This window comes from Gymnoscopelus microlampas (assembly GCF_963454915.1).
Source record: "Gymnoscopelus microlampas genome assembly, chromosome: 7".
Taxonomy (NCBI): Eukaryota; Metazoa; Chordata; class Actinopteri; order Myctophiformes; family Myctophidae; genus Gymnoscopelus; species Gymnoscopelus microlampas.
The window spans coordinates 5,280,048-5,293,670 of NC_139944.1; the positions used below are offsets into that span (position 1 = coordinate 5,280,048).

A 13,623-nucleotide genomic window follows, 5' to 3' on the forward strand; every position below is an offset into this window, starting at 1 on the left:
TTGCCATACACGCTGAGGAAGGCTTGACGCCGAAACGCGTCTGTGTATGCTGTTGTTCGTGCATATGATTAAAAGTACCAGAAGGACTTTGAAGTGCTGGCTATTGCTTTATTTATTCCCTCCATCAGGCGACCCGGCTGACTGGGAGCCAGTATAGAGACCAGTATAACTGCATGTTTTTTTGTGAGGGTACCTACCCTAGAAGACACGGGGAGAACATGCAAACTCCACACAGAAAGGCCCTTTCGCCAACCCCACCTAGGGTATGGGCACTAATGACGCAGAGGAGAGAACACGCCTCCAGCGCCCACAGCGTCCCCAGCGTCCCCGGCAGGAATCGAACCCAGGTCTACGCCTAAACCTAGCCTTATTCCTAAATTTATTTTAACCTCAGTAAAACTATGGCTAACCCCAGAGCTGTATAAGAGAGAGTCGCGTCACGCTTTGATCTCACCGCAAAGGGGCTCTAGTTCCAAACATTGGAACTGCCTCACTGAGATATCGTAGACAGAGCATTTCTGCATTCCATTCTTACAATGGGAGTCTATGCTAGTGACGTAACTCTCTTAACCTAGCCTTATTCCTAAACGTAAAACTATGGCTAACCCTAAACTTATTTCTAACTTTATCCTCAGTAAAACTATGCCTAACCCTAAACTTATTTCTAACCTTATCCTAAGTAAAACAAATATAAGAATACAAGAACCGCTGGCCCGCGAAAACATATGGGGGCGAGCGTGTTTTTGGGAATTGGGGTGAGTCTTCCGGTTACCCTTTTACCACCACTGATTGAGGGGAAGCCAGATTTCTTCAGAGATCAATTATTTAATGCAGGTCTAAAACATAGATATCAAACAAGACAGGTAAGCTCAGGGTATTTGAAACTTCCAAAACCAAAGTCAGAAGTACTTAAAAAAACTGTTATTTATAGAGCCACCCAACAATGGAACTCATTATCCGTAAATATTAGACAAATTAAGAGCAAATATGTATTCAAAAAATCTATTAAACAGATATTAATGGGAGAGATCACACAATTAGAATGATCAATATGTTTTTGTACAAGATGTTTAACCAATGTTCCTGTGTCTATATCATTGGCACTTTTAATGTAGCTTAGTTTTGGACTGACGAGTGTCAGTTGATGTTTGTATGTATATTGTATGTTGTTTTATGTTGTGATGTTTTATGTGGACCCCAGGAAGACTAGCGACCGCGGCAGCGTAAGCTAATGGGGATCCGAATAAAGAATAAAGAATAAAGATTGGGTGTCGATGGCACAAAATCCTTGCATGCCAAATACATCAATTTGGGGTCCTGGGGGAGGACCACTGCTCTAAACTAGACTAGAGCCCAACATACAGTAGGCCCATGTTCTGTTTGACCTGAGAGAAGTCTACAAAGCTCTCCAATTTACCTTCCTTTCATCAATTGGGTTTTTATATTAATCGTAGAAGAGAGTTGTCAAAGTAAAATCTGTCAAATAATATTGTGATATTAAAGAAATTAAAATTAATAATAATAATAACAACAACAATAATATTACTACTACTACTAATAATAATAATAATAGTTGTTGTTGTTGTTATTATTTATTTATTTTTGGGTCCTCCTAAGATCAAACATCATGGGCTTTATTACATGAATTATACTACTGAACAAAAACGGGCAAAGTACGCCAGCTAATATTAATAATTCATTCATTCATGCATTCATATATTAATTCAGCGTTTAAAAAAACTTTTAAAAATGTCCTCCCTCCCTCGCCCACCCACCCACCCACCCAGGCAAGTGACGTATCATGGCCGCCCTCTCCACCCAGAATGCCGTGCGGTAAACAGACATGGCCGCTCCTGGGTGAGAAGACCTCCACAGCAGTCACCACCACCAGCAAGCAGCGAGCAGCAGCACTGAACTGAACCCCACCAGTCAGTCAGTGCATCCGATCCATAGCCTCCTCGCTCTCCTTTACAACGGCCGCCACACATCCAAGCAAAGCGCACACCGGCCTGTCACAACATCATCCTCCCCCCGGTAAGAAAGAGGCGAATAAACTTCATTTATTTCAAAGATGACTGACTCTTCATGACGTGTTGTTGGGTCGGGGTTGCTGTGTGGGATTTTATTTTTTAGCCAGCCTAGGCTAGCTTTCCCATCGCCAACCCCCCGTTGAAACAGACATGGCCGAAAAATAGCTGATCCACAAGCCTCCCACAAGCTCGTTTCGCGAGCTTGTGGGAGCTTGTGGATCTGCTATTTTGGCGGCGCGCGACACCGTCCCCACGGTGGAAGTATAACTCGGGCTTTAGCCCCAACAAGCTAATTTAGCCACTCCTCTCTCCCTTCCAAGTTAAGTGACAGTCAACATTTTTTTCCCACCACATTCTAAGCAGGAACTTAGTTGTTTAAAAAAAAACAATATTCCTATTTCACATCTGTGTTCATGAGTAGCTTTGTGTTTTTACGGTTGTCACGTGTTTTATGTGTTGTTTTGCTTCATGTTTAGGGGCGTTGTAGGGGGAGAAAAGGGTTCTGCTTGCTGCATTGCTAGTCCAACACAAGACTAGCTCTCTGGCTGTGTCTGCCTGGCTTGCTTGTTGCTGCTAGCTTTGGTTGCTAATGTTAGGCTAATCTAGCTAAGCTAGCCTAGCCTAGCCTAGCCTGACCTGTCAAGTTAGTGCATGTTGTTGTTGGTGGCCAAAGTCTTATGATGTCTGTGATCACTCTTTCTTTGGTGATTGCTTTTTTTTCTCCCCCTCGATTTTCTTGGTACATCAGTGCAATGCACGTTGGAATAAAATGCAGGAGTGTTTTGCACACACTTATCAAGTTTGACACTGTCTATGGTTGTTGCACACAGTGTAAAGCTGTGCTGCTGTGCTGTAAACAAACAGTAGACCTCTTCATTTGACTTATATTATGGCTGTGTGTGGCGTTCCTTTTACCCATTTGTGTAAAGGCTTTAACTTGGCCTATGTTGATTATATTATAATGCGTTATAGCGAAATGTTACCTTTTGTTACGATGATATGAAGTTCAACAAGACTGCAAATAGGCTCTATTCACAGCAGCCATATTATGAAGACATTCACAGGTGTTACCAATGATACTAATGAAGGCTCTGTTCCATTCTGGTCAAACAGAGTCAGGGTCCTGATGTTGTTGCATGTTGGCTCACTGGAAACACTCTTGTTACACCAGTGGGTCTACAGTTGTGGTCCATGGGCTTCCAAATGGCCCCTTACAGGTGTGTAACTCTGAGAGTGTACAAATGGAACCATTACGGTTGCATTTGTACACTCTCAGAGTTATGGAGGTCGTGGAAACCACTGTGCCACACTAAATGGAACAGAGCCTTCATTAGTATCATTGGTAACACCTGTGAAGGAAGTGATAATATGGCTGCTGTGCATGGAACCTATTGTCCGGCTGATTGCCCTTTTTTGTCCTCCTTTTTAATGACATCTTTTAAGAGCAGTTATTTATATCTAGTCTGCGTCACTTAAGACCTTAAATGTCAATAACCTCAACAGTACCGTTATCTTCACTGCGTAAAACTGAAAGGTGCACCTGATGTGACATACATTTGAATATCACACAGGTTCAGTCCTGGTTGACTCCGGCACCATCCAAGGCAGAATTAGCAAGTTCACAAGGGTTCTCTGATCGAGTTTTCAATTCAAATATGCCTGTGTGTATTTTAAGAGTACCGGTACATACATAGCTATTTTATGCAACGTAGACCTAATATTTACTCTGGTTGTCAATGTCAACATGTATTTTCTATGAATACATATATAGCCTTTCTAATATGCTAATATCAGGGTCCCCACGGTCATGAAATTCCTGGAAATATTTTGAAATAAAAAAATAAAAAATCCAGTACTGGAAAAGGTTTGAAATTGATCAAACATCATCAAAGGTCCTGGAATTTATCAAGGGTCCTGGAAAAATATTTGGCTATGCATTGTTTTTGGCTATTGATTTTGTTAAAACAAAACATTTTCATAAACATGAATAATATTACACGAAATATGTAACATAAGTAGTTTTTCGCCGAACGGGCTGTGTGACGGCAGCCTAATGTATGTCTCAAACTTTATTTTTGCCACACTGCCTATCTTTGGGCATTCTACATAGGAGTAAGAGACACATTATTGCGCCGAGTGATTGTTATATAGGCCTGGAAATTGGGCTAAATATTCTGGAAAAGTTTTGGAAAAGTTTTGGAAATTCATTGCTAAAAATGTGTGGGGACCCTGTAATATAATTAATTTGACTGTAATTCAGAGTTTATTTTCGTGTAATTGAATGTGTACACGTGACGTGTGACATGTCTTTTTTCATACTTAATGTAACTATTTGCTATCTTTAGTTTTAGCCCATGGGCTGAGATATTTTATGCAGTCGGAGGATTCTTTGTGGGGATAAAAAGGTAGAAAATGGTATTTGAGGAAAAAAAGTTCAGGTTCAACTTTGTCAAATTTGGAGGGAATCAGTCCGAGGTCGAGCCACAAGAAAACTGGGCCCTTTTGGCATAATCTACAAACCTTGTGACAAATATGTTTGTTATTAAGATTTGAACAAACATTAAAATGAAGTTGTCATTGTTAATATGCACACTGATTAACTAAGCAAATTCAAAGGTTGCTTATGTGCTGTGCTTGACGATATGATTTCCTTGGCTGGTTCTCTGAATACGTGCCAGTCACAAACACCAAAGAATAATGATGAAAAGGCTAAACGGTTTCACTGGTGTTGTTGCTGTCCCCAGCTCCCAATCTGTGGAAGGGATTACTGAGCTGCGGGAGTGAGTGGTTAACCAAGGATAGTGCTTATTGGATTGGATTAATGTGCAGCGGCGAGGACCTCCATAAGTAGTGAGCTGAGGTCCAAAGCCTCCACGAGCGGACCCAGGGAAAGCCTAGACAGACAGCCTAAACACTTATTGACTCGTGTCAAGAAGAACTGCAAAAACAATAACACTGATACTGACTCATCTCCCGTGTGTGTGTGTGTCCAGATTTTTCTCACCAGCTTGTGTGGCAGCCAGCAATCACCCAAACTGATGAGGATCGGCTGATTGAGTTGAGACTGAGTTCCCTTTTTCACGTTTGTTTGACAAGGTATGAGCTTACAATAAACTGGGCTACTATCCCCAGCCAGGCTTAATACCATACATACACTACCAGTGTATTCTGTAGTCATGGGAGAATTAAGAGCAATGTGTGCTTATTTACACAAGTTTGCACTGTCAAAAATTGATATTTGACTTTGGTACAGAATTTGATAACATTTGAACAGAAAGCTATGTGGATTTGTTACAGGATACGGCCGGCGTAATTTCATTTATATCGTCATTTAGCCTCAAAGAAAAGACCAAGACCAAAAAAATGCCTTTGTGAGTATGTTCCATCTAGCCAAACCAGATATAGCTCATATGCAGAAGTCATTGAACGGTATTGTTAAAAAAAAAACTGAACAATAAGCAAACAAACAAACGGTTTCTTTAGTCTGCATAATTCATCAATGGGATGAATGCAGGTTGCAGGAATTTCCTGAAACGACTCAATGATGTGACAGCGTTTTAGGGCGGTCCGTAAGCATCTTGCCTTCTTTACACTTGAGTCTTCCTGAAGCAGTAATCAAACTTTCCCCCCGAAACAACTTGTTGTTTGGGGGACTTTTTGTCTGTTGTCTTTATGAACAGTATATGTGTAAATCCATCACAACCCATGCCACTATGCACTGGACATCTTGACCTCCAGCCATAAACAAACACTCTGCACAACCAGCAAATTAAATGCCTGTTGAAGTGAAACTTCAAGTCAAAGTTGGATCGCGGTTGAGGCAATGCAAACTCTTTACACCAACATTGTTCTTTAAAAGATCCCTTAGATTGCTTTTCCATTTAGCCAAAGGAGATCTGGCTTGCTTTAACAGGGAGAAATTTATACTGTGCGAAGGAGACATGCAAAGGCTATACTTGATGTAGCCACGAGTTCCACATTTGCTTTTGGTTCCTTTGGACGCGAACAATTTCCGGCTCACGCTAGAAGACAGAGGAGGCAGAAACCTTTTGTATTGGGATTTAGCTACCAGTGGTTCTCAACCTTTTTGACTGGAGACCCCCCAAAAAGACTTTGCCATGGCTCGTGACCCCCCCTCCTTCATTACTCGCCTATCTAAAAACATACATGCACTGAACAAACTAAATTAAATGGCTATATTAGTTCATCGTTTTTGATAAGAGGAGCAATATTACACTTGAGTCAAACTGTGCACCCGAGAGGAAATATATACGCACCTCTTCACACAGCTCCAGTAGCCAGTGGAACTGGCCACCAACGTTGGCCCTGCAATTCTCTTCCTCTTATGTTGAAAAACTCCACTGATTTATTGTTGCGATTCGGGTGTTACTACATCTTCGGTTTCACTGACATGCTTTTGTGTGTCAGAACCACAAACACATTGGGGCTGATCAATTGATTGTTTGCCCCACTTTGAGAGCCGTTCCTCAACTTTCCCACTTTGAGTTTCTCACTTGCAGGTCGACGTCAACAATACTTGTGGGGTATTAGATGTGAAATCTTTTCTTATCAACGGCAAGATGCATCCAGCCGTCCACCTCACCGGCTGTTGAGAGCCACCGTTTCTTATGTATTGCGACGGAGGAAGTTAAGTTCATGTGGCAAAGGGAGCGTGAACAGTCTGTCTCAGCGTGGCCAGTGCCACGCACACAGACATGTGTGCCTGCACACACTTCCTCGCTCTCTCTCTTCCTCCGAAAAAACGTTAGGCCTACCTACTAATTAATTATGTATTGTGACTGTGATTTTACTGAAATATTAACTAAGAAAACTGATTTATATATATTTTTGAATTCAGTTTTTGATTCGTTTGAGCACATTCAGAAAAGCTTCCGGCGACCCCTCCAGATTATTTGGCGACCCCTCGGGGGTTCGCAAACCCCAGGTTGAGAGCCACTGCTATAGACTGTCACCACTTGCTCACAAGCAGCCAGTTTGTCAATGTGAAGACGATGCTACGTGCACCTTTTCTGTAGTGCAGCTTCACCGCAGCAGTGTGATTTGTAGGGCACAGACTTTAGTGACTTACTATTGATAGCTAGTGATTGGAAAGGGATAATGTCTTTGTTTGGTCAACAGTGGAGTTGATTGGTGATATGAGCTATACCTGGGGTTGGGTAGATGGGCCATAATTATAAATAGGAGAAATACATTATAGGTTTTGGTATTTTTGTAGGTTACATTGAGGAAAAGAAGGAAAAAATGTGTGCCGGCCTTATCCTTTAACAACTTAAGCCCTATGTACTTCGTTGTACAACAAATTTCAAAAATAGCCGATCTATAAGCTCAAAACCATCGCAAAAATTGGCCATCCATAGTGATGTATATTATTTACTTTTTCTTTCCTTCACTATATATCATCGTTTAACAGCATTCATGAATCCAAGTAGTTCATTATTTCTAAGGAGGTATATTTTTTCTCCGTTTTGTAATCATCAGGAAAGGGGAGAAGGAAAAAAGTCATGTTGATACACATTCAGCAATCGGTCAATATCAGACATTCACTATACATGTGGGGGTACTAAAACAAAAAATATACCATACGTACGTGTGTACATGAATTGTTATGAATGCTGTCACGCTGGAGTTCAGATAGTTTTGGATATGATATTACATGACTGTGGCTACACTGTGGATGTTACATGTTATCTGTGGGACTTTTAGAATGTGTTGCTTTTCATTCAATCAAATCTATGCCTGTTCATTTGGCCTGCTTTAGGTAACAGTAATGTAGGTGTTTTATTTGTGAATGATGTGCCATTCCAACTGCTTTGTTAGCCATATCTCAAAGAGTAATAGTCATTGCATGTTATATATTTTTTTTTAAAAGAGAGAAAATGAAAAGGCTACACTGAAAATGAGAAAGAAAAAACTGATAGAAGTGGAACAGGCAGTGTAAAGATGCACAAATGAAGGTGGCGTGTTCATGTTGCGTGATTAAAGTTAAAAGCCTTTCTGCTGTAGTTGGCATGGATGGATCCATTTCTGACCTGTTTACAAGGAGCTGCAAGAACCAAGATGAGAGTAAATAAAGGCATATTCAACTGTTTATATGTCACCAGAAGAAAGTAGTTTTGTTTTATTCATGATGACTCTTATTCTGGAAAAGAAAACATGAAACAGAAATGGACAACCTTCCTTACCTTGTATTTGGACATTTACTTCAGGTTCAAAGGCAACGCCAAGATTCCCACACAATTGCAATCCTGAATGTCCATTTGGACGCTTTCACACAATCAGAGTTGAAGCAAAGTCATGCACACCTGATCAGCTCAGGGACGGGTGCATCAGATTTATAGAATAACATTAAATAACCTGCAAACCGTCTTCACTTGCACAATAAGGACAACTTTTATGAAGGCAATGTTTCGGTCATGGACCTTCTTCAGGCATGAGTTGGCACTTGGCAGAATAAGTGGTGACAAAAGTTCCGGAAGATTTATTTTCTCTTCTGTTGCTTCTTTTTTTTCTTTTTACAGTGGGCCCTATGCACAGCAGCCATATTGTAAGACATTTACAGGTGTTATCAATGATACTAATGAAGGCTCTGTTCCATTCTGGTCAGACAGAGTCAGGGTGCTGATATTGTGCATGTTGGCTCACTGGAAACACTCCCAAATGGCCCTTTACGGGTGTGTAACTCTGAGAGTGTACAAATGTACATTTGTACACTCTCAGAGTTATGGAGGTTGTGGAAATCTGAAATTCAAAACTCTGCTGTGCTGTGCTACACTAAATGGAACAGAGCCTTCATTAGTATCACTGGTAACACCTGTGAAGGAAGTGATAATATGGCTGATGTGCATAGAGCCTATTCAGAGCAGGGTTTGTTTCAGGCCAGGCCAGTGTGTAAAGGCCTGCTCAATGCCTGAAGAAGGTCCATGACCGAAACGTTGCCTTAATAAAAGTTCTTATTATGCAAGTGAAGTTGGTGTGCGGTTTATGTAATTTACATACACTTTCAGAGTTAAAATAATACTCAGGGTTTGACCGTGTCAACTGTACATTTTAAGTTGACAGACCAGCGGTCTCTTCAATTTGGACTCGCACAGGATGTCAAACAATGGAACATCACATTTATTGTCACTGAAGTAGAGAGATATCCTAAACGCAACATCTGATGTTGCCAGTTTCTGAGAACGCTTCAAGTGACTTTCTTGTTTTGTTAACCTATTAAGACCGGGAACGCATCTGTGTCATTTTAAGATTTCTTTAGCTATTCAAAAATAGCAGATATACAAGCTCATACCGCGCTATGAGCTTGTAGATCAGCTATTTTTGAAAAATCTTTGCAAATCTTTTTTTTCCATTTTCTTTTTAAAGCAAACATTTGTAACTCAAATCTTTGCCTCTGGGGGTCCCTGGAACAATTTCTTTTCCGATGGGGGTCCGCAGCCAAATACATATATTTTGGAGGTCCTTGACATAACGAAAGTTTGAGAACCACTGATATATAGCAACATACAGTACGTAAAAAATAAAAAGAAACTATTAGGATGTAGTAGAGGAGATTTGTAGAATCCCCATATACATTTTCACAATTTTTCAAAAATGGCAGATCTACAAGCTCATAGTGCGGCACTCGGTGCCGCGCTATGAGCTTGTATATCTGCTATTTTTGAATAGCCAAAGAAATCTAGAAATGACTCGTTCCCGGTTCCGGTTCCCGGTCTGAAGTGTGCTAGGAATTTCTACGATTATGTCATGGTAATTGTTTTGCTACAATTAATATTTTGATCAAAACCATATGCCTTCATTTCTCTCACTGGGAATTACCCATGTTTCTTGATATCTAGGTTTTATGTATTTGTCAAGACAGTTGAGAGGTGAGACTTTAAGATTCCTGATATCCTTAATATATTGCTGTTTTTAGCGGTGCCAACCGCTCTACACTTGACTTTGTCCGTATGTCCGTCCGTCCATATGAGCCCGGGATGAGCACGGCAAAGAAGAAACACATACAAACACACGCGCACACACACACACACACACACACACACACACACACACACACACACACACACACACACACACACACACACGCGGACTTGGAGATTGCCTATGCCATCTCTCCTCTCATTGGCCACACGTGCCACTGGTTATCAAAGAGGGGTCCAGGGACCCCCAGCGTATGTTATGTCCGTCCGCCCGTTTAAGCACGGGATGAGCACGGGATTTTAAACAGCTATAACTCCAGTTTGCAGCATGGCACCAAGTCCAAATATAGTATGTGGACTTAGACCACCAATAGGGACGAGCATGAATTGCTGAAGCCCCGCCCCCTCTGTCCAGGGACCCCCAGCGTATGTTATGTCCGTCCGCCCGTTTAAGCACGGGATTTTAAACAGCTATAACTCCAGTTTGCAGCATGCCACCAAGTCCAAATGGTATGTGGACTTAGACCACCAATAGGGACGAGCATGAATTGCTGAAGCCCCGCCCCCTCTGTCCAGGGACCCCCAGCGTATGTTATGTCCGTCCGCCCGTTTAAGCACGGGATGACCACGGGATTTTAAACAGCTATAACTCCAGTTTGCAGCATGCCACCAAGTCCAAATTTGGTATGTGGCCTTATAGACCACCAATAGGGACGAGCATGAATTGCTGAAGCCCCGCCCCCTCTGTCTTCCCATTGGCTGGCCTTTAAACAGCCATAACTCAAGTTCGCAGCATGCTAGGGAGTACAAATTTTGTACATGGACTAAAACCACCAATGGGGACGAACTGTAATTACTTAAGCCCCGCCCCCTCTGTCTGTCCATTGGCTGGGCTTTAAACAGCCATCATTCCAGTTTGCAGCATGCTACCAAGTTAAAATTTGGTAAGTGAACTCAGACCACCAATAGGGACGAACTGAAATGAGTTAAGCCCTGCCCCAAAGGCACCGCTTCCTTCACACAGGGTGTGATTTTTTTCTTAAGCTTTAGTTATTGTCCAATTGCAAGTATCACATGAAAAACAAACAAAAACTGAAAGTGGACCTTGCAATTATAGGACAGCAGTTAATTTCTATTTATGATCTTCCTTGTGGGAGTAGATCTGGTAAAATCATATCAATACATAATTACTTATTGTTCCAACCCGTTTCATCCAACACTAACAGAGTAACAATAAATGTCAGTGTGTTTTTGTTTAGATTATAATGGCACAACATGACTGACCAATGTTTTTATAAATATTGTTCTTTTGCATGCTGGCATATGCAGGAATGTTCCAAAATAAAGGTCTCTAGACACTGCATAATGTAGTTCTTACGCTAAATAATAATTACCGCCTACTGTCTAAAATTGTCTCAATTGCACATTTCACCTAGAAACCTAGACTTCCAAAGCCTCAAGACATTGCCAAACAAACATGAACTTTCATTTTGAGCTGTAATTGTGAAATTGTGACGCAAATCTGCAGATAGGGATTTTATAACATGCATGTTCGTAGCTACTTGCACTTGTTGGGTAATGACCTATATTTAGCTTCATTATAGTTCCCGGAATGTAAATTGAAAGGTGAGCAAAGTGCCGAACACTTGCCTTCCCCCTCTCGACGTTTTATCTCGGTACTATCTGTTGATTGTTCAGAATGTACAGAATGCAACCGGGTGGGCTGGGCGGGGGATAGAAAGACCCCAACACACAGACACACAAACACTCCCCGCTTGTGTCAACAGCTCGGCACCATAAGCTGCCTTGTAATCTACAGTGACAGAGCAGACTGGGAACGGTCCTCTTTTGCCTGGCCACACGTTGAGTGTTTTTGTTGTTGGCCGGCGGTCGTGGCATTAAATGTCAAATGTTCAAGCATGTTTAAATGATGGATACTTTACATTACTTCAGACCATTTCCCAAATGTTTTATTTGTTTTTATTTTGGGAAAGGAATAAACAATAAACAAAATTTAGGTGCCCACACTCTGCCTCTCCTGATGCCTTTATACAGCCTACTCCGTTGTATCATATGACGGTGTTGCACACACAGAGATTGAGAAGCTGCCTTGTAAACTACAGCGGGGGGGGGGGGGAGTCCCACGGCGTCCCACGGCGTCCCCAGCAAAACTAGTTAATATCATCAACATCAGTTTAACCACTTTAACCCAATATGCATTTGCTATTTTAAAAGAGCACCTGCTATTTTCAAAAGATCTTGAAAGAATAGTTTGGCATATTGAATGAATGAATGAATGAATGGTTTATTTTCTGGACTTACAACAACAACAAAAATCATCATCACAAATGTACATATCCAACCAACTCGGAACACAAAATCCAAATTCAATGAACGAAAAAAAGGAATGGGCTGTAGCACAATGCTTATTCTTTGCCTATCTCTTACAATACTTTTAAACAAATGTATTTTAATATTAAAACACCTTAAAATATGCTGCAAGATAAAAGGGAAAATGTTTTACTCGAAACTACTCCTGAATTATTATTTAACTTTTTTAAAATCTCCCCTGAGATGTACACAGCTTCAACCAATCACTAAGGCTATTCCATGTAACTCCCAAAATTGAAACATATGTAGCTTTTACATTAGTTCTTACTTTTGTACACGTTTTAAATATTGTATGGGGGTCAGTTGCAGAGCATCTTGTCAGATGGGGGGGGGCTATTCATTTGGGTTGTCCTTGACATGAAAAAGTTAAAGAACCAAGAGAGCACCCCCCCCCCCCGTGCTTGTGGCTGGGTCAATGAATGAATGAATTAATCCATGTCCTGATGAGCCTACTACTACTCCTCCGTCGTAGATGGGTGCCGTGTGTGTGTGTGTGTGTGGGGGGGGGGGGGGGGGGTGCTTTGCTTGTAGATCGGCGACTTTTATGCGTCGGCGGCTTGCTTGCTTCACATAGAACAGGGGTCTTCAACAGGAGGTCCTCAGAGTTACTACAGGGGTCTGCCAAATCTTTGTGTGATATGATTTTTTTTGTTACCTTAACCACTTGAACCCTAGCATCCTTTTTCTAAGGAGAACTTTGCTTGTAGATCGGCTATTTTGTTTTGGCAAAGAGGTGTTTGGTGTAGAGGGGAAAAAAAGAGCAGACCAAGTAAACAAAAAAAGTGAAATCTGAAACACAATTTTATACAATATAGTGGGGGTCCCTCCCATCTCTCTCTCAGCTAGGGGGGTCCTTGGCCTGAAAAACGTTGAAGACCCCTGACATAGAAGAAAAGCCCCCCGCGCAAAAAAAATTTAAAAAAATAATAGTACATTTTAAAAGTGTAAAAAAAGAAGAGCCCCCCTAGTCAGAGGATATTTCAAAATTATCTGGGAATAAATTCCTTACCAAGAAATTTCTTCACCAATGTGTTTGTAAAAGTGTTTAGTAACACATCTCATAAAGACTGAAATGTAGTTTCCCTAGGAGAATTTTTGACAGCTGCTGAAAGTTGGGGTACCCACCATAACCTTATGCGGGGAAAAAAAAATCTAAATTTAATTCTGTTTTAAGTAGCATGTGAAGGGTCAAACTAGGGTGTTTTTATGATTCTGAATCCATTGCAAGCATTTGTTTTGCACCAAAACCACTCCTTGGGCTAAAA

General features: G+C 41.2%; 1 protein-coding gene across 2 annotated transcripts in view; it reads left to right on the forward strand.

Moving 5' to 3' along the window:
- Nucleotides 1-1,844: 1,844 nt before the first annotated feature.
- The window catches only part of atxn7 (ataxin 7), a 62,432-nt gene continuing 50,653 nt past the window's right edge, over nt 1,845-13,623 (forward strand). Inside the window, exons 1-2 of one of the 2 annotated variants that reach the window (XM_084062553.1) lie at nt 1,845-2,034; nt 5,024-5,126. The gene's annotated coding sequence lies outside the window, so the exon portion shown is untranslated. The remainder of the gene's footprint in view (nt 2,035-5,023; nt 5,127-13,623) is intronic. The other variant, XM_084062554.1, reaches the window with a different exon arrangement.